Below are 21737 nucleotides of genomic sequence, written 5' to 3'. Positions count from 1 at the left end.
CACTGAATACATACTAAGTTGTTAAAATATCTTCAGTCAAGATTCTTCAAGCATTCTCCCATTCAGGCAGCTAAGAAACCAGAGCTGGTTAGCTTCTGCAGTAGAACTACGTACATCTTGTGCCTTCAGATCTTTTGAGACAGCTGGTCTAATCCTATATATAAAGGGCTGGGTGAGGTTGTATAGTGTGATGGAAATGCACTCTGCACATGCTCAAAAATGCCCTTTTCATTGCTAATTCACATATAGCAAGCCTAAGCCTGGTAAAGATTTATCTTTTCTCCCAGGCTTTTGATGAACTGAGATAGTGTTGTTTTGTTACTAGTGTGCTGACAAAGCTTCCTGTGGCTATCATGGGAGGCTCTGTGTGCGTATGGTATAATATAATAATGTTTATGTTTTCAAGTGTGTTCTAAATTGATTAGGCACCTTTGGGTAACAAGGAAATAAAAATTGTAATCAGTGAATAAATAACACGCTGGAGCTTTCAAAACAGGTTCAGCCTTGGGGAACCCTAGGCCCTTATCTCAGCTTGTAATACTTCTGAAACTGGTTTTAAACAAAACAATAATATGTAAATTCATATTATATATTTTTAATTCAGTATTTCAAACTCTAAATTGATTGCCAGAAAAAAACAGTAGTTTAAACCAGTGAGAAAACAGTCTAACAACTGTAACATGATGATTAACATCAGGTTATGGATTCCAAGGTTTGAAATTATCTTCAGCCAGACCATTGGCCTATCAAGCACCACTCCAAGGGGTTCTCTCCAGGAGGTTTTCCCGAGCCTGATACTAGAGATTCCTTTATAGTTGCCAGATTTTCAGCTGGAAATATTGCAGGCTATTCAAATAAGCTACCCACTCATAGGATTCAAACTTATAACCTCAGTCTCAAATCTTGTGAAAGGGCTAGACTCAACTTTTGAGCAGTGCTGGAGGTTTATTTCTGTGTGACTGACAAAAAAAAAAACATCCTTGAAACAACTGCACCAACAGCACACTATACATTCCACATCAAACCCTCCAACCATGATTGCGTAAATTGCTTTCTTTAAAAACCAGTGGGTAATGGGGTTTTCACTTTGAAAAAGTCAACTGGGTGAAATCCTCATATGTGGCCCTTAGATAATAGGTTGCCTTTGTGACATCACAAGTAGTCTTTGTTATGTCGATAGACATCACTAGTTGCTAAGGGTACATCTCAACACCTCCCTTGCTGGCTTTAGTTCTTGACAAGGCTTGGCTTTGGTCAGACACTGTTAAGAGAGACCTCCTTCAGCATGGCCTGTTCATCTAATCAAATGAACAGCAGGTAATCTTCCCTCTTTCATTCACTGAAAAAATGGCATTTTAAACCTTAAATATTAAATGACTTAGCAGTCAAAGTACCGAAAAGTGCCCAATTTCTGAAGAAAGAAATGGGGATATTTTGTTTCTTCAGCTGATGCATATTAAGGAACAAAAATATCATAATGTCACTAGGATGTGTTTAGGTGAAATATATGCCTCTTTTGCCACTGCTAAATCAAAATTATACCCTTTCAATTTGATTGGGGAGGGGGGAATCTCTAATAGGATGTTCATTATTCTGAAAGTGGCCATAGCATCTATAAAAATAACAGGTGAATTTTATGAAGCCCCTATTTAAAACATCTATAGATTTTTGTGGGGGAGATAGTAATAGGATGCTATGAAACCTTAATTAAAATTGCTAGTTCCCAAATCCTGGTGATGTCACAAGACAGAGTGATGTCACAAGGCAGGAGCCTTGTGATGTCACATGGTTGCTAGCTGCAGAAGGACAAACTATAGGTAGTGGGGCAAAGCCCAGTGGTATGAAGGTCCAGAAAAATGGGGGAGGGTAGAATCTGAGGGGAAATGAAATTTTGAATATAAATTGAAAGATCATATTTTCCTTTCCATAAGGATGAGCAAAATATTTTTAAACGTATCCTACAATTACCGTATTTTTCCATGTATAAGACTAGGTTTTTTGCCTTAAAGATGATGTCCAAAATTAGGGGCTGTCTTATACATGAGGGCCATCTCCCCTCATTTTCTTAAATCAGAGTCCCCAAAAATAGGGGGCGTCTTATACATGGGGGCGTCTAGAAAACTCTTAGATCCATGATTCTAGTGCATCATGGATTTATGCTGCATTTGTCTGAATTACTAAAACACACCCAGCAATATTTCACAGATCACGATAGTGACATACTTACATCACCTGAAGTTCTATACCAAGGATCACTGCCGGAGTTTCTCTGCATACTCCAAAAGCACACCATTATGCATTGTTGAAGACTGTACTCCATCTCCTATATTTGTTTTCTCTGCGATATCACCAGTTAACTTGCCATTTGGGCATTATGATTGTAACAAATCCAACCGCAAAAACTGAGAGAGATAACATCCTGACTAATTTTGGCCAGCTCCTTCTCACGCAGACAAATCCTCAAATGTTACTATCTTATTTTTAGGCATATTTTGTTCTGCGTTCATCTAAATCACGCAAACAAAATAAATCCGATTAGGAATCTTCATTCTTCCACCCCCTTCTTCTTCTCTAAATGTTACAAAGTTGCCTGACATACTAGTGCAATTTTCAGCAAAATTAGCTATTTTCTTCCTACTGTGAAAAGTCAGAATAATTTCAGAATACACAAACTGCACAGACAGGTAATAGGCCCAGGCCAGATGGGAAATGTAGGCCCCATTTCAACCATCTTTACCAAAGGGTCCCCCTTTGCGCCTACCAGAGGGGCTTGGGGTAGGCCTCAAAATCGTAGGCCCAAGCCAATTGCTTTGCCTGGCCCCACCTCTGTTCTGGCCTGTAAACAGGCACGGTCTGCAAGGGATTCATGTCAAAATTATATATAACAGGCAGATAGCAAATAATACAGGGCTGCTTTGTGCAGCGGGAAAGCAATTTTCTCCTCACACATGATTTGTCTGCCTTAATCATCGTCATCACTGCCAAGGAGATGGCATTTCCTGCCTCCTTGTTGAAGTAGATTAGCAGTTATTTTTAACACTCATGAAAAATGACTAGAGACCTGCCAAATTTGGGCTGCTTAGTTCAATGCAGTATATATAAAATCCAGTGCTTCTGTTTTGCTGCCTCTATTGGGGGCCACATGTCAGCATTGGGGGGTGGAGCCAGAGCTACCCCACGCCCCCTTTTAAAAATCAAATCAACTATTTAAAAATCATGTCACACTATAGTGTCACCATATATTTTATCCAGCCTAGTTGGACACAGATGTCGTTGCCTTAATAATTTAATGGAGTTGTCTATTAAACACATAAAAGCAGTGTAGAATTTGAAATAATTGTTTGGGAGGAACCTAAAAAAGATGCTACCTAAAATATATTAAGACATGCAGCACAATGAGGAAAATAGAAGTCCATATCATATAATTAAAATAAGAAAGGGCAATTGGAAATATTTATTTATTATTTAATTTTTGTACCACTCTTCATCTGAGGATCATGGAGCGATTTACAATATAAAAACACAAAAATATGTAACATAGTAATAGACAAAACAGCATCCCCTACAATTTAAAAGGCCATAGATTGTTTAATTAGCCAAAAGCCTGGGGAAAGAGGAATGTTTTTGCCTGGCACCTAAAGATATGTAATGAAAGCACCAGGCTTGCTTCCCTGGAGAGAGCGTTCAACAAACTAGGATATGTTTGGTAACAAATAAAGTTACACTGCTTCTGGAGCAGCCTTGATACTCTATGGCTAGGGTCACCTGGGATAAGTAGCAAATTTCCTCCTCACCCCAAAGGTCTCCTTAAGTGCCCCCCTTTCATTTCCCTTTTTGTATAGGTTGTCATTCACTCCTATGAGGAAAATAGTGCTGTACTTGGGGCTGCTGTAGAGTGGGGAAGTTTAGGTGCCAAATTTATCACTGCATTCTCATTTTGTGCTGTTTACTTCTTCAGGATCCTTGGAAGTATGTCCTGTACACATTTTAAAAAGATGGTTTTGCAGTTTGAGAGAAGAATTTTGATCTCCATCTATAACAAAATTTCAGTCCACATACTAGGTAGGCAATCTACTTCTTCCTCTATACATCTTTTTGCTGTTATCAATCTGTAGTTCATTTTATTCACTTGTGTTTGCAAGAGATAAATGCTATTAGTTGGTCCATAAACAAAGGGTTGCCTACCACTTCTGCTACAATTGCCACTCAGTATTTTCATGTGACTATAGAAACAAGGGAATAGGCTCTTGGCAAGCAAGAGAAGTAATGGCTGTGACGTTAACATATAAGAGTGCTGGAAGTGAAATCGTTAAACAGGTTACCCAATCAGAACCCGGGGGGGTGGAGTCAGAGGGACTATAAAACCTGCTCTGGGAGGGGTTGAGGAGTTTGTTGGGAGTCGGGTGGTTGGTTGGAGTGGGTGTGAATTGGGCTAGAGTTTGTGGGTAGGTTGAGTTAGTGCAGCGAAATAAGCTGAGTCAGGATAGTAGGGGCTAGGAAGACAAGTACGTCAATATCTGAGAGGTGGTTTAGTAAGAGCAGATAGCGGAAGTTATAGGTCTGGTTGGCACCCCATGAATGTAATTGACCGATACCATTGATGAAACCACACGCTTGTTAAACTGCAATAAATAAACAAAAGTTTATGTTCCAATTTAACCCTGACTGGACTCAGTATTGTACCAGGTAGGGCCTGGGTGGTGGCAGCGGGAAATAAAGTGGTGGCACAGGGATCAATAGACAGTGAAATGTTCGGGGACCCTGTGTGATTGCCACAATGGCATCTTGCAGTTTCAACACTTCTGCCCAAGCATCACCACTAGCCTTGGTCCAGGTGGATATAACATTATCAAACCAACTTTTCTCCTCTCTTCTTCCACTCCTTTTGCTTTGTATACGCTGTCTCTTATATGTAAGCCTGAGGGCAACACGTATGCCTCGTCTTCACGTTTGGCAAGGATGGGGAATGTGTGGCCAGATGTTGTTGGACTACAAATCGCATCATACATAACTATTGGCAATGCTGGTTGGGAAAGGATTTCCGGAAAATGCTTGCTACCAGCACCAGAATGAATTCTTATTTTCATCTGTTATTACTGACTTATAAATTCAGCCATGTTGATTGTTAATCGTTCATTATTAGCTTAAAATTTAAGTCAGTGATAGGGAACCTGTAGTCCTTCATATGCTTTTGGACTACAACTCCCATACCCCTGCTGGCCGAGGCTGATGGGAGTTGGAGCCCAACAACTGGAATGCTGAAGTTTCCCCACCCTTGGTTTAGACCAAAGCACCTCTAGCTTTATGTTATGAGTGCACATTCCACAGTAGAAAGGTCTCGCAGTAGAAAGGTCAAAAGGTTCTGTTATGCTATAACAGCTTTTATCTATTTGTCTGAAGTATACTCAGAATCCATTAATTCTCAGAATCCAGCCGCTCCATGTTGAAATAAACTCTAAAGTGCACTGTTCAATATGGCTAAAAGGTGAGTAAGTTAAAAAATTAAGGTCATGCGGCTTGCCCACACAGAGGGCTACTGTTCGTTGAATGCTAGTTTCAATAGGTCAATTTATCAACAATTTCTATTGAAGAAGGCACAGGGCAGGTCTGCAATTTTTCATTCGGCTTGGATATTCAATTATGGTCCTCAAAGTAATGGGTATCTCAGTTCAGAACCATGGGTATTATCTAGATAAATGCAATGCCGGTACTTTTTCTGAACTGACAATATTAAGTTCAAAATACATGTACCATCACCAAACAAGATGGACAAAAACAGTACTTACCACCAGAATCCTTCTGTCCCATCATATATGGGAATAAAATAAATGAAAGCATTTATTACTTACAAATGAATACTCTATTTAAAAAAAACATTATTCTAGTTCTTAAGTCCAGTTAGCCTTGAAAATTTTTTTAAAAAACTAGAGAAATCATGGTTGAGCCAACATGATGTAAGAGTCAAACACAAAAAGTATGTAGAGCTGATACAAAACTCTTCATATACTTTTCTTTTCCTCTGCCCCCCACCCAAGGAAAAGAAGACCACTTTGTTCTTCAAATATTCCCCATCATCTCTTATGGTGGCTACCATTTCACACACACATCCATGCCCTGGAATGCTGCTAGGTGCAAGGCATTGTGGAGGATACTGTTGTGAGTTTGGGATGGAGGGGGTTAGGTTGTATGCCTGAGTCCCTTCTAATTCCTGAATCCAACGAGGATCCAATTGCTGGGATAGCCAGACAAGCTTCTTGATAATGGCCCCCAAAGTATGGGTTGTTAAGGTAACAAAGGAAGTAGTGAGTTAGAAAGACAAAGGCTAGAGTTGAGTGTTAAGGTGCGAGAGCTAGAAGTGAGAAGGCTGCAGACTGAACTGAACCCTGGATGCCTGGAATCCCTGAAGTCTCACACTTCTCAAAGACTGGGGTGGCATGCAGTAATACAAATAGTAGCCATGCCTACTCCTCTTGCTGCTGCCACTTGCAGGGGCATTTTTAAAAATAGCAACCTTAAGGAAAAAAGAAAGCAGGTTTGCCATGACTGCTGGTAATGGTGAATTCCAACCATGGGAACATGAAATGCCTCTTCACTGGATATTGGATACAATCAATATCTTTACATAAACTCTTTCAGGTGTAAAAGTAAAGCAACCTACTTAATTATGTTTCAAGCACTCTCCACCACTCTTTTCATTAGAGGGAAGAAAGGTCCCGTTTCTTTTGTGAAGTCTCAAAGTCTCCTACCAATTTGTCTCTGAGAACTCCATTCCTTTCAGCTGCAACAGAATCACATTGCGTTCCTGCTTGCCCCTGCCTACCTTATAGCCAGATACAACTCAGGCTTAAATTGGTATTGGCGTGAGGGAGTCAAGTACCGTATGTCCCTCAAGTGTCCACAGCAAACCAATGTTCTCTCAAGGATATGAAATGAAATAAGGGCAACTTCAATTCCAAAAGCACAGGTGGGCTGCCTATTGTCATGAAGGGCTGAAGCCAGCTTTACATGAGGATTCAAAAAAACATGAAAATGAACTCGTTGCTGAATCATTGGCTGCTTGCTTCCTGGTAATACCTTTCTGATGATTGCTGATCTAAGTGGAGGAGGGATATGGAACCTGTCATGGGCATAGCCAAGGGGGGCAGAGGGGCAGCTGCCCCCCCATCAATACAAATCAATAAAAATCTGAGGTCCTTATCCCCCTAACAAAAGCCTGCCCCGCTAACCAAACTCCTGCTGGACAACAATATAAATTGAAACATCCGTATTTCCTGAGCTGGCAAGGATGGTGAATGTTGAGCGTCTAAGTCCAAAGCAAAGGACATAAAATCCCACGAGATAACATAAAAGCCTTCTGGATCCTCCATCAAGATTCTGCTCCCATAATTCCTCACTATTGGCCATACTATCTAGGGCAGATGGAAGTTGGAATCCAGAAACAGCTGACGAGCCACAGGTTCCCCATCCCTGCATTAATATGATCAACCTTATTTACAATCTAGTCAGAGGTCATCTATACCTTCTAATGGGGAACCACTTGTGCAAACAGGTTTAATGTGTACTTCCATTTTCTAATTATCTAATAAAATATCTGGCCTGTACATGTGAAACTCTTTTAGAAAGGGTATACAGTGGTGCCTCGCAAGACGAAATTAATCCGTTCCGCGAGTCTCTTCGTCTTGCAGTTTTTTCGTCTTGCGAAGCGCGGCTTAGCGGCTTAGCGGCTTTAAGAAAAAGGAAACAAACTCGCAAGAACTCGCAAGACGTTTCGTCTTGCGAAGCAAGCCCATAGGGAAATTCGTCTTGCGGAACGACTCAAAAAACGGAAAACTCTTTCGTCTTGCACGTTTTTCGTCTTGCGAGGCATTCGTCTTGCGAGGTACCACTGTATATCCTCTCAATCAGTTACTCAGGTGAGGGAGTGAAGGGCTGGATTCAGACCCCTTTACTACTTCTCCAAATACATTATTGTTGGAGTTTCATTTTTTTTAAAGGCCTATCATGAGCAACAAAATGGTTCATTGCATGATTCTTTGGATCAGCAGCATAGAAACAAAGATAAATTTCTGATACAGTAATGTCTCAGTAGTAATCCATCAAATATGGGACATATGTGTGTGGAAATCCTCCATAGGAATTGTGCATTACTCAGCTGTTAGTGCAGGGTGTCTGCCAGATGATATTTCTACTAGTATGTTGCTAACTGCAATAAAGAGACATTTATATATGAGCAGGATTTTACTGACACATCTTTTGAAAGAGAATCTCACAGTGGGGTTCCTAATAAGCTTAAGTTACCATATTTATTGATTACATTTTTATCCTAGTGTAATGTGGATGGATGTTAGTTGTTCATTTTCCCTTATGATAAAAAAGCATATGCTGTAACAGCCTATCTGCTTGACTACTTGTCAAGGAGACTAAAAATCTATTAAATGGGGGAAACACAGACATTAACAGAAATGCATTTCTCTCTCTGTGTGTTTATCATACATATGATAGGAAGCTGCCAGATACAGCCAGACCATGCATCCATCTAGCTCAGTATGGTCTCCCCTGGCAGGCAGCAGTTCTCTCCCAGCCATCCCTGGAAATGTCAGGAATTGAACATGGGACCTTCTGCAAGCAAAACAGATGCTCTACCACTGAGATATGGACCTCCCCCCATATTGCTAATAGCTTTGTAAACTGCAGTAGCTTTGTATCTTGTTTCATTATTCTTCCTTACATTTCCAGCATTGAATGGTGAATGCTGTTGCTTATCGAAACCAAAATGGCAGCATCCATATACAAGAGGGCTGTATCAGTAGTCTTGGGGGAATCCTGTTTGCAGAAGCACAACAAATATTCAGGAAAACCCCCCCTCCCAACCTATTTCAATGAAACTGAGTTTGCACAATAGGCACAGGACGCTGTCTGTTGGGAGGTGCGAAAAGAAGAAAAGATAAAAAGAAGGAGGGGGGAATGGAATATCTTGGAGGAAGGTATGGGTGGGTGGGTGGCACACTAGACAAGAGCACTCAACACTGCAACATTTTGTTGCAGGTTCTATTTGCACATCTTATATCACATTGGTATATTTAATAAGAATTGTTATAAATACACTATATTCAACATATTGCAATTGTTCTGCCCCCACCCCCATGGGGCTCCTCAGTATCATAACTAGTGCAAACTGGTTCAGTGCATAAGTACCGAGTTTCTGGTACAGATGTCACCTCCATCACAAATGTACTTGGTAGCCTTAGGCAGGCCATTATCACTGAGCTTCAGCCCTGCATCTGTGATGCGAATGTTCATAATAACGCAGTTTTAAAAAAGAAAAGATTACTGCAATAGTAGTCGTGAAGTGCTCCGAGCACTTAGGAAAATGTGCTGTATAAATTCCAAATGAGATTATTTCTGCATTAAATAAAGGGATACAAACAAGATTTCCCATTAAAATTCTACCTGGGAGTAATGGGGCTTACTTCTGAGTTGACACATAAGAGGGTTACACTATTACTTAAATTGCACGACCAAACGCTTGTCTTTTTGAAGGCAGCATGGAAAAAAGTAATAGCATCGGTTATGAGACTTCAGAAGCAAGCCATCCACCATCTACACAAGGATTAAGAAAACGTTTTGTAGACATTGCATCTATTACAGCACTTGTCTTCAACTGGTGGGTCAGGACTCACTAGAGTGTGGTAGCCCAATTCAAGCTTGGTTGCAACAGAAGCACTAACACCATGCAAATATGTGGTAAAAGATTAAGGAATGGGTTCCAAAATGCATGTTTGGGTTAAAAGTGGGTCCTGGGTCTAAAACGGGGGTCAGCAAACATACCGTGCCTCGGGCCGGTGTCTCCACCGCCGATTGCGCAGTGGGCCAGAGGGCGGGGGAGTGCATGCCCATACGCATGCGCACACGCTATTTCCAGTGCACCTCCGGGTTGGAGGAGCACCGGAAATAGCATGTGCACGGGCCTCCTCCGACCTGGATGTGCACCGGAAATAACGCTTGCACATGCGCACAAGCTATTTCTGGTGCTCCTCCAACCCAGAAGTGGCCAGCCGCGCAGCACCGGTAAGAGCAGGCGTGGCAGCGGGCCACAGGGGTTGCCGTCAGGTGGATAAACGAGTCCCTGGGGCATTATCCGGCCCGCGGGCCTTAGTTTGGGGACCCCTGGTCTTAAAAGGTTGATGATACCCACCTATGTTAGAGGAGTACTTCACAACATCTTCCCTAATGAATGCTTCTAAATTGTTACGCTAATTTTCAACTACTTGTTTTTGAGCAGGTTCTTTCATATTGTGAAGAGTGTTGTTCTCTGCTTCTTTTCATAGCTCAATCCAATAATGTAAACCTCTCAGAAGTCCTAATTGCATTGATTTTGCTGCATTTTATTATGAACGGTCGAAAAAACATTACTGTGAGTTCAGCAAGAGTTCAAGAAATGCTACCATCCAACCACTTCAAAGATAAATGAAATATACATATTAAGTATTTCATAGTATGTTTAGACAAATATAAAAAAAATTATGCCCTCAGCTCATGCCCATGATAATCTATAATTCTAGTGTCCCCAAAATTATTAAATAATCCTACAGGATTTGAATATTTAATATACACCTTATACAACCTGTTTCTTAAGATTTGATTTTCCAGAGGCAAATCTGAAGAATAATTTCTACTTTATCTCCTCTCTTGACACTAAGACTCTTGGCAAGGGGGATGTTGGCAAGACTGGGTATCAGTTCTCCTTCACCAGTACAATCTGTATACTCTGTTTGTTGGGTCACAGTTCCCATCATCCCTGATCACCGGCTAAGCCTGCTGAGAATGATGGGAGCTGTGGTTCAGCAACATCTGGGGACCCAAAGTTGAACACCGCTGATTACCCTTCAAGCTGGCTCACTTTGCTTCTCCCTTATCACTACTTCTCCTACCTCTCCCCAACTGTTGCCCCATTCCATTGTGTCCCCTTCTCTCATCTTCAGTCTCTTTTGATGTCCTTGCAATCTCTGCTTGCAATTACTCAGCTCTCTCCTGCCCTGAAAAGTTCTTCTAGAAGCCTGATTCTACCTGTGGCTAGCAACTTGTCTCCTCGTTTCTCATTATTTCACATTCCCATATTACAATGGAACACTGTGGGAGTGTAGTGGGAGAAAGGGAAGGTAAGTTTTAATGTGTAAGCAGAAGTCATTCCACAAGTGCCATGACTTCACTGAATTTAACCCACATATCCTAATCCCCACCACCTCTGGTCATCCTTATAACCACTGTAGATTCTGTGGTGAAAGGGAGATGACGCAATGTCAACCGAAACACCAAAACAATTCCACTTGGGTGTACTTGTGCCACTTGGGGAAAAGTATAATAAAGTTCAACAGCTAGCAGATAAAGGATCTTTGCTCCCATCTGTTGTTACTATCTACCAGTTCTCATATTGTCCTTCAGTGTGACAGACCAGTCTTCATGTTTTCCTTGTAAAACACCACAATGGATATAATCAAGGCAAAATGTCAATTCACCGACTCCTCATGTTTGATTGCAAAGAGAGTATTTATTTAAAATGCCAGTGAACTCAATAAATGGTAGTGGTATCCAACTGTGGACATTCGTCTTATTACTTCAAAGTTAATTGACTATTCTCAAATAGATCAGAGCTAAATTGATTCTGCAACCCAGTGGGGACAGTGGATGATCTTTCCTTAACTGGAATCTAAAGAATTTAATTTAGCCACGGTCTCTTAAGAATGGTGTTGAGTTTTGGGGTTTTTTTTAAAGAGGCCTTTTGTCAGAAGAGTAACATTGATGAGTATTAATTGCTTGCATACCCTACTGGAACTAAATTTAAATATGTGTAAGGGAAATAAATGCATGTTCTTTTCTGTTTATACCCCTGCCTCCATCCACTACTACTTCCGTTGTTTCCCTTGCATCAAAATTTAGGCTGTAAGCTTTGGGGTTGTAAGCTGTCCACTCATGCTCTGAAAAGCACGAGGAACATTAATGACACTAAATAAAACCAAACCAAAATAAACTCAAAGTATAAAGAATTAAAGTATCTTGTTCTGGAACAGATCGTACATTTGAGTCACTATTTATGAAGCAAAAGGCGATGTAGAGACAAAGTCTTCAGAGGGAAGACTCTTTTTTTAAAAAAAGAGTTGCTTATTAAACCCAGTTCCACAGTGAAGCGCCCTTACAGGATTTCAGTGCAAGCTTTTAGGCATGGAAAAGGAACTGGGTCCCCTCCATTTTATAGAAATTCTATAACTGTAGTAAACAAGATGGTTTGCTTACCCTAATTTGGGTGAGCATGTCTATTTACTAGTGTTTGGAAGTCACTTACATAGTAGCTACAAATGTTTTCCTCTGCTGACCACGTTCTCCATTTGGAAGGAACGCACCTGTCAGAGCTGCCCGAGGTCCCAGCTCACAAAGGACCAACGTCAGTTTGTTTTTATATACAAAAGTCTTTATTGAAGTTCAGTTTCGCTTTTACAGCCGCAGCGTGCAGCTCTACGTCTGAAACTCTAGACCGCCGAAGCTCCGTCTGAATCTCCTCCCCCCAGACATCAGTTTAAGACTCTAGCCTTGCTCCACCTCTTCCTTTGCTCTTTCCTCCTCTGGCTCCGCCTGTCAGCTGGGGTCTCGCCCTTTCTAGACTCTTCTGACGCTGAGTCCCCTGAGTCTTCCCCCTGCCTCCGGCGGGCTTTGGGACCTGGTTCCCAATCCGGGTTTTCTGCTGTCCCACGCGCCTGTACATTCGAACTTGGCGCGCGCGCCCAGCCGGCAACCTTCCTCCTGACCGTTACACTGCTCCTGTCACTGCTTCCCCCTTCGGGGAGGCTAGCTGGACCTGACCTTCCCTCACTCTCCGAAAGAGGCGTGGTCAGCCCTGACTCATCTTCTCTCCCTGCTGGAGGAGACGCTGGCCCTGACACATGGGGCTCTTCCCCCCCACTACGCTCTGGCGGGGAAGCTGGTCTTGATCTCCCGCTGCTGCTTTGGGAGTCCCCGCTGGCCCCTTGTTTCTGGTGTGTCTCCCCTGGGACCCCCCTTGCCCTGACCATCGGCGCCTCCTTCTGGGAATCCTCTGATTCGCTGGAGAAACTCATGGAATCTCTCGGGCCACTGTCATACTCCCCTACGCTGCCCTCAGATTCTTCCCCTTCGCTCTCCATTTCCTCTCTCCCCTGTACCTCTGTTCCTGAGCCCCTGACAGCACCTATTAGTTCCACGTCATCTGCATCAAATAATTAGAACTGATGGTTTATGTCACTCCTTTTGTTCTGAACGAAACAGGCAATACTGAAGTCCTGGTAAACAACGAAGAAGTTCCCAAAGCAACATCTGGGTATATACATTGCTTCAAGAAACAGATACAGGTTTTAATCAGGTTGAACAATTGTATTCAAATAGAGTAGACACATCTGCAACTCTTAAATCCCATCAGGAATGGCATAGATTAAAAAACAAGTGCTGAGGAATTTGTATATTTTCTTATTGACTTTGAAAACGTCTCATCCCTCTTTTGATTTGCTTATGAAGAATTTGATACCATTGTTATAAAGATGCATAGGATTCAAGTTGTAGTGTTAATAGCTGAGCTCCTTCCTGATGGTGCTGATAAAATATTCATTAAGATACAGGACACTGAATATTTATATAAGAAATTCAACATTTAACAAGCTCAAGGCAGCAATGAAAGGAAGGTATTCGGCAGAAGTCAAACCTGTGGGATGATGTGGAAATAAGGCACACTAATAGAACTAAGGAATGTTTGAGTAATTATACTATCCACACTCATGATACAAGACTGCAGGCTATAAGGAAGGCATGTAAGAAATAATGCTGAGAAACCTGGGAGATGTTTTATTTTTTGCTTTTATCTGTTACAACTGTTATTTGGACCCAAACCTAATTATTACAAATTACACTCACAGTTATTTCAGAATTCAAATCACCACCCTGAAGGGAAATAAAAATGTGTTTCCTATACACAAACATATGAGACTAAAGAGGTTAATGTAATGTGAATTTTAAAACTAGAGTGCCTCCTAGTGACAGAAAAAGGTAGCTGTCAGGGGTTCAGGAGCAGAGACGCAGAGAAGGAAGGAAACAGAGAGCGAGGGGGAGGAATCCGAAGGGAGAATGAGTGATGATGACGACCCGAGATCTCCAAGCCTAAGCAGTGAGTCAGAGGACTCCCAAAAGGGAGCCCCAGTGAGCAGAGCAAGGGGGGGATCCGGGGGGACACCCCAGGAGGAAGGGAACAGAGGAAATTCAGAGAGCAGCAGCTGGAAGTCGGGACCCACGCTCATAACTGAGAGCGGCAGCAGCTGGAAGTCGGGACCCACGCTCAAGACTGAGAGCAGCAGGGAGGAAGGTAGCCAGGCATCGGGTTCCGGAGGCTGTCAGCAGGAGGGAGGGCACGAGTCAGGGGTGGTCACGCCCTCCTCAGAGAGCGAGGCAACGGTTAAGAGGAAGGCAGGGAGTTGGGCGCGCGCGCCAAGTTCAAATGCAGAGGAAGCTGGCGCAGCAAGCAGCCCGGAGAGGGAGCCGGGTCCCAAAGCCCGCCGAAAGGAGGAGGAAGGAAGTGGGGGGTCTTCAGCGTCGGAGGAGTCTAGGAGGGAGGAGACTAGGAGGAGCAGTGGGACCCAGAGACGCAGGGAGAGGCGTAGGAGGTGGAGCAAGGCTAGGGTATTAAGCTGGTGCACAGGGGGCGGAGAGTCAGACGAGACTTCGTCGACCTAGAATGGAAGGTGTAGAGCTGCACGCTGCAGTTCGGACATGAAACTTGTAACTCAATAAAGACTCTTATAAAGTGAACGTTGGCTAGCGTGGTCCTGTGTGAGCTGGGACCTGGTGGCAGCTCTGACAGTAAGTCTCGTCTCACCTACAAAGAAGTTCCAGGCGCCTGAAACACCGCAGCGGGAGAAGGCGCAGCGAGGGGTGAAGAGGGGTGCCTGGACTCAAGCTCACAAAATCGGCAGGCATGACGGCTGAACAGCAAATCGCAAATCTGCAAGAGGCAGTGACACAATTAAACACAGAGATATTAGCATCCCGAAAGAGGGAGGAGGAAGCAGCGCTCGCCTACAGAGATCTCCAAGCCAGGTTTGAAGCGTTTGCCAAGCAGGTACAAACGGGACCCAAGCCGGAGGGAGTTGGGTTGGCAAGGAGATCAGGCGGTCTTGTGCAGCATTTTGATGGGAACCTGCAACAGTACCCCAATTTTCGAGCAGATGTACTGTGTGCACTGCAACTGCTGGCAAAGGACTTTAGAGATGAGGAAGAGAAGGTGGGGTTTATCCTATCCCATTTGCATGGAGATGCTAAAGCTTGGCTGCGCAATTTGTGGAGGGATAAGGATCCAGCGCTTCAAAGTGCGGATGCCTTCATCAAAGCGATGGATGCATGCTTTTTATCTAGCATAGATGTGGATCTTGCGCGACGGGAGATACATGGACTTAAACAAGGCAGGGCCACGGTACGACAGTACCACGCACGCTTTTTCGCACTCGTCAGCGCTTTAGAATGGGACCGAGATTCGCCTCCAGTAAGAGATCTCTTCTGGGAGGGTCTCAGCAACCCAGTTAAGGACGAAATTGCGAGAGGGGAGAGACCCAAGAGCACGCAGGAGGTGGTCCAGAGGGCGCTATCTGCGGGAGTGCGGCTAGAAGAACGCCCATGGGCCAGGGAGGAGGGGCGTAGTGGGCGCGAAGCAGCGAGAAGTTTTTCCTTCGTTCCCAGAGAAGCAGAGCGTGCGCAATCCACGCCTCCGCCAGGAGGGGGAGCAGAACCTATGGAGGTGGGGGGTGCCAGGGCTCAGTCAGCAACCAGAGCCCTAGCACCAGGAGCAGGCAAATCTAAGACTCCTAGAGGGACCCGGAAGTGCTACATCTGCGAAAGTCCGCAACACTTGGCGAAAGAGTGTCCCCAGAGGAGCCTGAAGCACACTGCAGCCGCTGCTAAAGTGGAGACAGCTACACAGCGCAAAGAACCTCTGCAGGGAAACGACGATGTCTGGCTGGAGACGGAAGTACTGGGGCCCAGCCAGACGTATCAGTGAAGCAGTCCCCAGAGATCTTGCAACCCACAGACCCCCTCCCGCCCAAACCGGTCGTGCAACTGACCGCATCGCTCCAGCTGCCCAATGGACTCACAATAGACGTCCCGATCACTGTGGACTCTGGGAGTAATGCAGATTTTATGGCGCAGGATTTTGTGAAGCGACACGCTATACAGCTACTGCCTGCCACTCTGCCCCTGCAAGTCGTCACGGTGGATGGGAGAGAGTTACTAGGGGGGCAAGTGGTGCAGCAAACGCCGCCAATGGTGATGCGATTAGGTAACCACAGAGAAGTCATCAGCTTTAATGTCACTCAGTTGTCGGACACTCCCATCGTCTTGGGCATGAGCTGGCTGGACAGGCACAGTCCGACACTGGCGTGGTACCAGAGACAGCTGATCTTCGGTTCTTCTTATTGCGCTGAACACTGCATTATACCCAGAAGGGAGGGGGAGGAGGAAGAATCGCAACTACAGTTGGGGACGCTGCACACAGTTCCCCACAAATACGCGGACTTTTTGGAGGTCTTCTGCGAGAAGGAGGCGGACAAGCTACCCCCTCACCGGTCATATGACTGCAAGATTGACCTCCTGCCAGGGGCGACGCTGCCTAAGGGGAGGCTATACTCCATGTCTGAGGACGAAATGCAGGAACTCAAACAGTTCATTGATCATAATCTGGAGCGTGGCTTCATCAGAGAGTCCAAGGCAGTGGGGGGCAGTCCCGTTTTCTTCGTGAAAAAGAAAGACACGCCCCAAAAAAGACTCGTTGTGGACTACCGCCTCTTGAACCAGATGACCAAGCCGTCTGATTACCCCATGCCCAGGATTGACGACCTCCTCGCGACGGTGCGCAAGGGACGCGTGTTCACCAAGTTGGACCTACGAGGGGCGTACAATCTCATCCGCATACGGGAGGGCGATGAGTGGAAAACGGCCATGTTCACGCCCCTGGGCACCTACGAGTACAGAGTTATGCCCTTTGGATTGCAAAATGGCTCTCACTGTTTTCAAGCTTTCATGCATCACGTATTGGCGGGGCTCCTCTACAAGAAGTGCGTCTGCTTCCTGGATGACATCCTGATATTCTCTGAATCGCAGCAAGCTCACGACCAAGACGTGAGGGAGGTGCTGAGGAGGTTGCAACAACATAGACTGTACGCCAAGCTAGAGAAGTGCCAGTTCGACACGACGGAGGTGGATTTCCTGGGATACAAGTTGTCGGACAAGGGACTAGCCATGGACAGCACCAAGGTTCGCGCGGTGTTGGATTGGAAGAGCCCGCGAAACCGGAAGGAGGTACAGCGGTTTGTCGGCTTTGCCAACTTCTATCGCAAATTTATCAAGGGGTTCGCGATGCAGACGGCGGCCATTACGGACACGCTCAGCTCCAAGAAAAAGAAATTCATCTGGACGGAGCAGGCGGAGCAGTCCTTTCAAGCGCTCAAGCGTCTCTTCGCGTCGGAAAAGCAACTGCTGCATATCGACCCCAGTAAACCGTTGAGGGTAGAGACAGATGCGTCAGACAGAGCCGTGGGAGCCGTCCTGCTGCAGCGAGACCCGCAGGGGGTCTGGAGGCCGGGAGCGTTCTACTCCAGGAAGCTCAGCAGGTCGGAGCAGAACTACACCATCTGGGACAGGGAGTTGCTGGCCATTCATGCAGCGTTCAAGGCGTGGAGGCATTTCCTGATCGGCGCCAAGCATACAGTGCAGGTTTGCACGGACCACAAAAATCTGGAGCACTGGCGCACGGCGCAGTTCCTGAACCAGAGGCAGATACGTTGGGCAGAGTTCTTTGCGGACTTCGATTTCCGAATAGAGTACGTCCCAGGAGACACCAACATCATGGCGGATGCACTGTCCCGGAAACCGCAATACCTAGAAGAGGTGACGCCAGCGGCGGCCATGCACATCTTCGCACAGACGGCGTGGGCGTGTGCCTCAGCTACGGTAGACCTGGATGCGGTGCGGCGTGCGTTGCGGGACGACTCATTCGCGCAAGAGAAGATGGCAGAAGTGCACAGAGGCACGGCTAACACAGACGAGTTCCAGGTGCGGGACGGCTTGCTCCTACATAAAGGGGCCGTCTATGTGCCTGGAGACGAACTTCGAGCCAAGGTACTGCAACAGTTGCACGACGCACCCACGGCCGGTCACTTTGGCACAGAAAAAACGGTGGAATTAGTCGCGAGAGACTTCTGGTGGCCCAGGCTGAGAGGGGAGGTCGCGGACTACGTCGCGAGGTGCGACACCTGCCAGAGGGCCAAGCCGGTACACAGACCGCCGGCGGGACTGTTAGAACCGCTGCAAACGCCGTTTGAACCGTGGGAGAGGGTGGCCCTAGACTTTGTCACGGATTTACCCAGCTCGAGGGGCAAGACAGCTGTACTAGTGGTGGTGGACTTGTTCACCAAGATGGCACATTTCATTCCGTGTGCGAAGGTGGCCACGGCGGAACAAACCGCCAAACTGTTCATAGATCACGTGTTCAAAGTGCATGGTCTGCCGCGGTCTATACTGTCCGACCGCGGACGCCAGTTCATCTCGAATTTCTGGCAGAAGCTGATGGGTTTTCTACATGTCAAGGTCAATCTGGCATCGGCAAGACACCCGCAGACCAACGGGCAAGCAGAGAGGGTCAATGCCATCATGCAGCAGTACCTGAGATGCTATGCCAATCAACAGCCTGCGACGTGGGTGGATTACCTGCCGCTCGCCGAGTTCGCTTACAACAACACGAAGCACGTGTCCACAGGGGTGACGCCGTTCTTCGCCAACAATGGGAGGAATCCCAGAACCTTCCCGGGACTGGAGAGAGTGGGGGAAGGAGAACCACAGACGGCGGATGCGTTCGCGTCAGAGTTGCAGGCGGTCCACGATCAACTCAGACGGCAGCTGGAGCTAGCTAAGCACGCCTACAAGGTGCAAGCTGACAAGCACAGGCGGGTTGGCGAAGAGATCCACGTAGGAGACTGGGTCTGGTTGGCAGCCCACGCAGTGCCGACCAGGTCACTAGCCAAGAAGAAGTTGGGGCACAAGCAAATTGGTCCGTACCAAGTCGAAGCACAGATCAACCCGGTAGCTTTCCGGCTGGCGCTGCCGGAGGGTTCCAGAATGCATCCGGTGTTCCACAGGTCGGTGCTCACTCCCTACAAGGCACCTCACAGATTCCAGGAGCCCGGGACGGCACCGAGTCCGTTCCGGGAGCGGACGGAGACGCGGGGGGTGGCGCAGCAGGACCCCATCAACGAGGTCACGGAGATTTTGGACTCCAGATGGGGGGAAGAGGGAGTCGAATACCTCCTAGCCAGAGAGGGCACCCGGGCCAGCGCCAATAGCTGGGTGCCAGACTACGCTTTGGAGGAACCCCTGCTCAAGGACGAGTTTCATGCCCTTTTCCCACACAGACCCATGCCAGCGAGCTTCTTCGACGACTGGCTGTTCACGCCCACACTTTCTTCCAGCACGTTCCATGGATTCGACTCGGACGGGGAACCCGCACTGAGCACCCGTTCCCCAGAAGGATCACCGGCGGGTTCGGCGTCAGACACCTCGTATTGGTGGGACGATCGACCAGAGGAGCAATGGCGCCGGAAGTGGCTGGAGATGCCAGGTCGAGCGACCGACGCAGAGACTGACACGGACGTGTTCGGGGAGGACCTTGGGTTCGAGCACGGCGGTACAGAGATGGAAGCGGAACAGGTCAACGTCGACGACCGCGAGGAGGAAGAATCGGAGGTCTTCAGTTGGCGGCCAACCACGGGGAGCGAACTGTATCCGGCATTCCCTCCCATGATGATGGAGCACCCAGCACCCACACCTGAAAGCGGGGAGGGGGGAAGGGGGGGCTTCGAGGGGGGGATGGATGTCAGGGGTTCAGGAGCAGAGACGCAGAGAAGGAAGGAAACAGAGAGCGAGGGGGAGGAATCCGAAGGGAGAATGAGTGATGGTGACGACCCGAGATCTCCAAGCCTAAGCAGTGAGTCAGAGGACTCCCAAAAGGGAGCCCCAGTGAGCAGAGCAAGGGGGGGATCCGGGGGGACACCCCAGGAGGAAGGGAACAGAGGAAATTCAGAGAGCAGCAGCTGGAAGTCGGGACCCACGCTCATAACTGAGAGCGGCAGCAGCTGGAAGTCGGGACCCACGCTCAAGACTGAGAGCAGCAGGGAGGAAGGTAGCCAGGCATCGGGTTCCGGAGGCTGTCAGCAGGAGGGAGGGCACGAGTCAGGGGTGGTCACGCCCTCCTCAGAGAGCGAGGCAACGGTTAAGAGGAAGGCAGGGAGTTGGGCGCGCGCGCCAAGTTCAAATGCAGAGGAAGCTGGCGCAGCAAGCAGCCCGGAGAGGGAGCCGGGTCCCAAAGCCCGCCGAAAGGAGGAGGAAGGAAGTGGGGGGTCTTCAGCGTCGGAGGAGTCTAGGAGGGAGGAGACTAGGAGGAGCAGTGGGACCCAGAGACGCAGGGAGAGGCGTAGGAGGTGGAGCAAGGCTAGGGTATTAAGCTGGTGCACAGGGGGCGGAGAGTCAGACGAGACTTCGTCGACCTAGAATGGAAGGTGTAGAGCTGCACGCTGCAGTTCGGACATGAAACTTGTAACTCAATAAAGACTCTTATAAAGTGAACGTTGGCTAGCGTGGTCCTGTGTGAGCTGGGACCTGGTGGCAGCTCTGACAGTAGCAGATTATTCTGAAGAAGTTAATTAAACCGTGCACTGATTGATGTCACAAACTGATCCTACACAGCTGTGCATGCACACTTCTTCAGCTGTGTATCTGAAGAAGTGTGCATGCACACGAAAGCTCATACCAAGAACTAACTTAGTTGGTCTTTAAGGTGCTACTGGAAGGAATTTTTTTATATTGATCCTACACAATCAGTCATGGATTTAGCTATTAAAGAACCCTTCAGAGATAGGAAATAATACAAATTAACTGCTCAAACTCCATAGAAAACAGTTTACAAGCCAAGAGAGCTGAATGGCATTCAGAAACAATTTTGATTCTCATGTTTTCTGAAGTGAACATTCCTAATTGCCCACAGGGAAAAATAACTGTGTTGTGAAACATATAGCCCTACCTCACGCCATCACCGTTAGGGCTGGTAGTAATTCTCATGACCTCATGTAGGCAAGGTGGCAGATGCATTTGTGAGCACACAAATCGCAAGCTTATTCCTGGAACTGCATGCTTGTGTGTTGCTCAATATTATGTGAACTGGGCCTGAATTTAAAATGAATCATGATCATAAGTGTCCCTTCTTTTGGTGACTTCTATAAATCCCCCCCCCCCGATAATTTATATAAGTAGTCACCCACTTGCAATAGTAAATAGGAGACTGCTTATATAAATTAACTTGCAAAAAAACACAAACCCAGCTGAATATAGTTTAATCTGCTACACTTAGATCACAAAATAAAGATTACTGCATGGTAAGTATAGGAGTTGCCTAGAAACAGCATGGTTAAAAAAGTAAAGTTTCACATACTTATCCCCATGTAAGCAAGAATTAGGATATTCAATTATATTATCACTCAATACAGTTATTCAAACCATATTTCCCTCAAAGCTTGTGCCGCTGAAATTAATGGAATGTGCTTCTAATTAATGCATTTGGTATTGATGGCTTTAATAGCATATTAGCACATCCCTTTACCCATCTGCAAGGTATTACATGAATG

General features: G+C 46.3%; 1 protein-coding gene across 1 annotated transcript in view; it reads left to right on the top strand.

Moving 5' to 3' along the window:
- Nucleotides 1–1208: 1208 nt before the first annotated feature.
- Nucleotides 1209–21737, top strand: part of LOC309535288 (protein zyg-11 homolog B) — a 58770-nt gene continuing 38241 nt past the window's right edge. The window contains exons 1-2 of the mRNA XM_082228194.1: nt 1209–1317; nt 3959–4062. The gene's annotated coding sequence lies outside the window, so the exon portion shown is untranslated. The remainder of the gene's footprint in view (nt 1318–3958; nt 4063–21737) is intronic.

This window comes from Podarcis vaucheri (genome assembly GCF_965113315.1).
Source record: "Podarcis vaucheri genome assembly, chromosome: 6".
NCBI classification, from domain to species: Eukaryota; Metazoa; Chordata; class Lepidosauria; order Squamata; family Lacertidae; genus Podarcis; species Podarcis vaucheri.
This window is presented reverse-complemented; position numbering and strand designations above follow the sequence as displayed.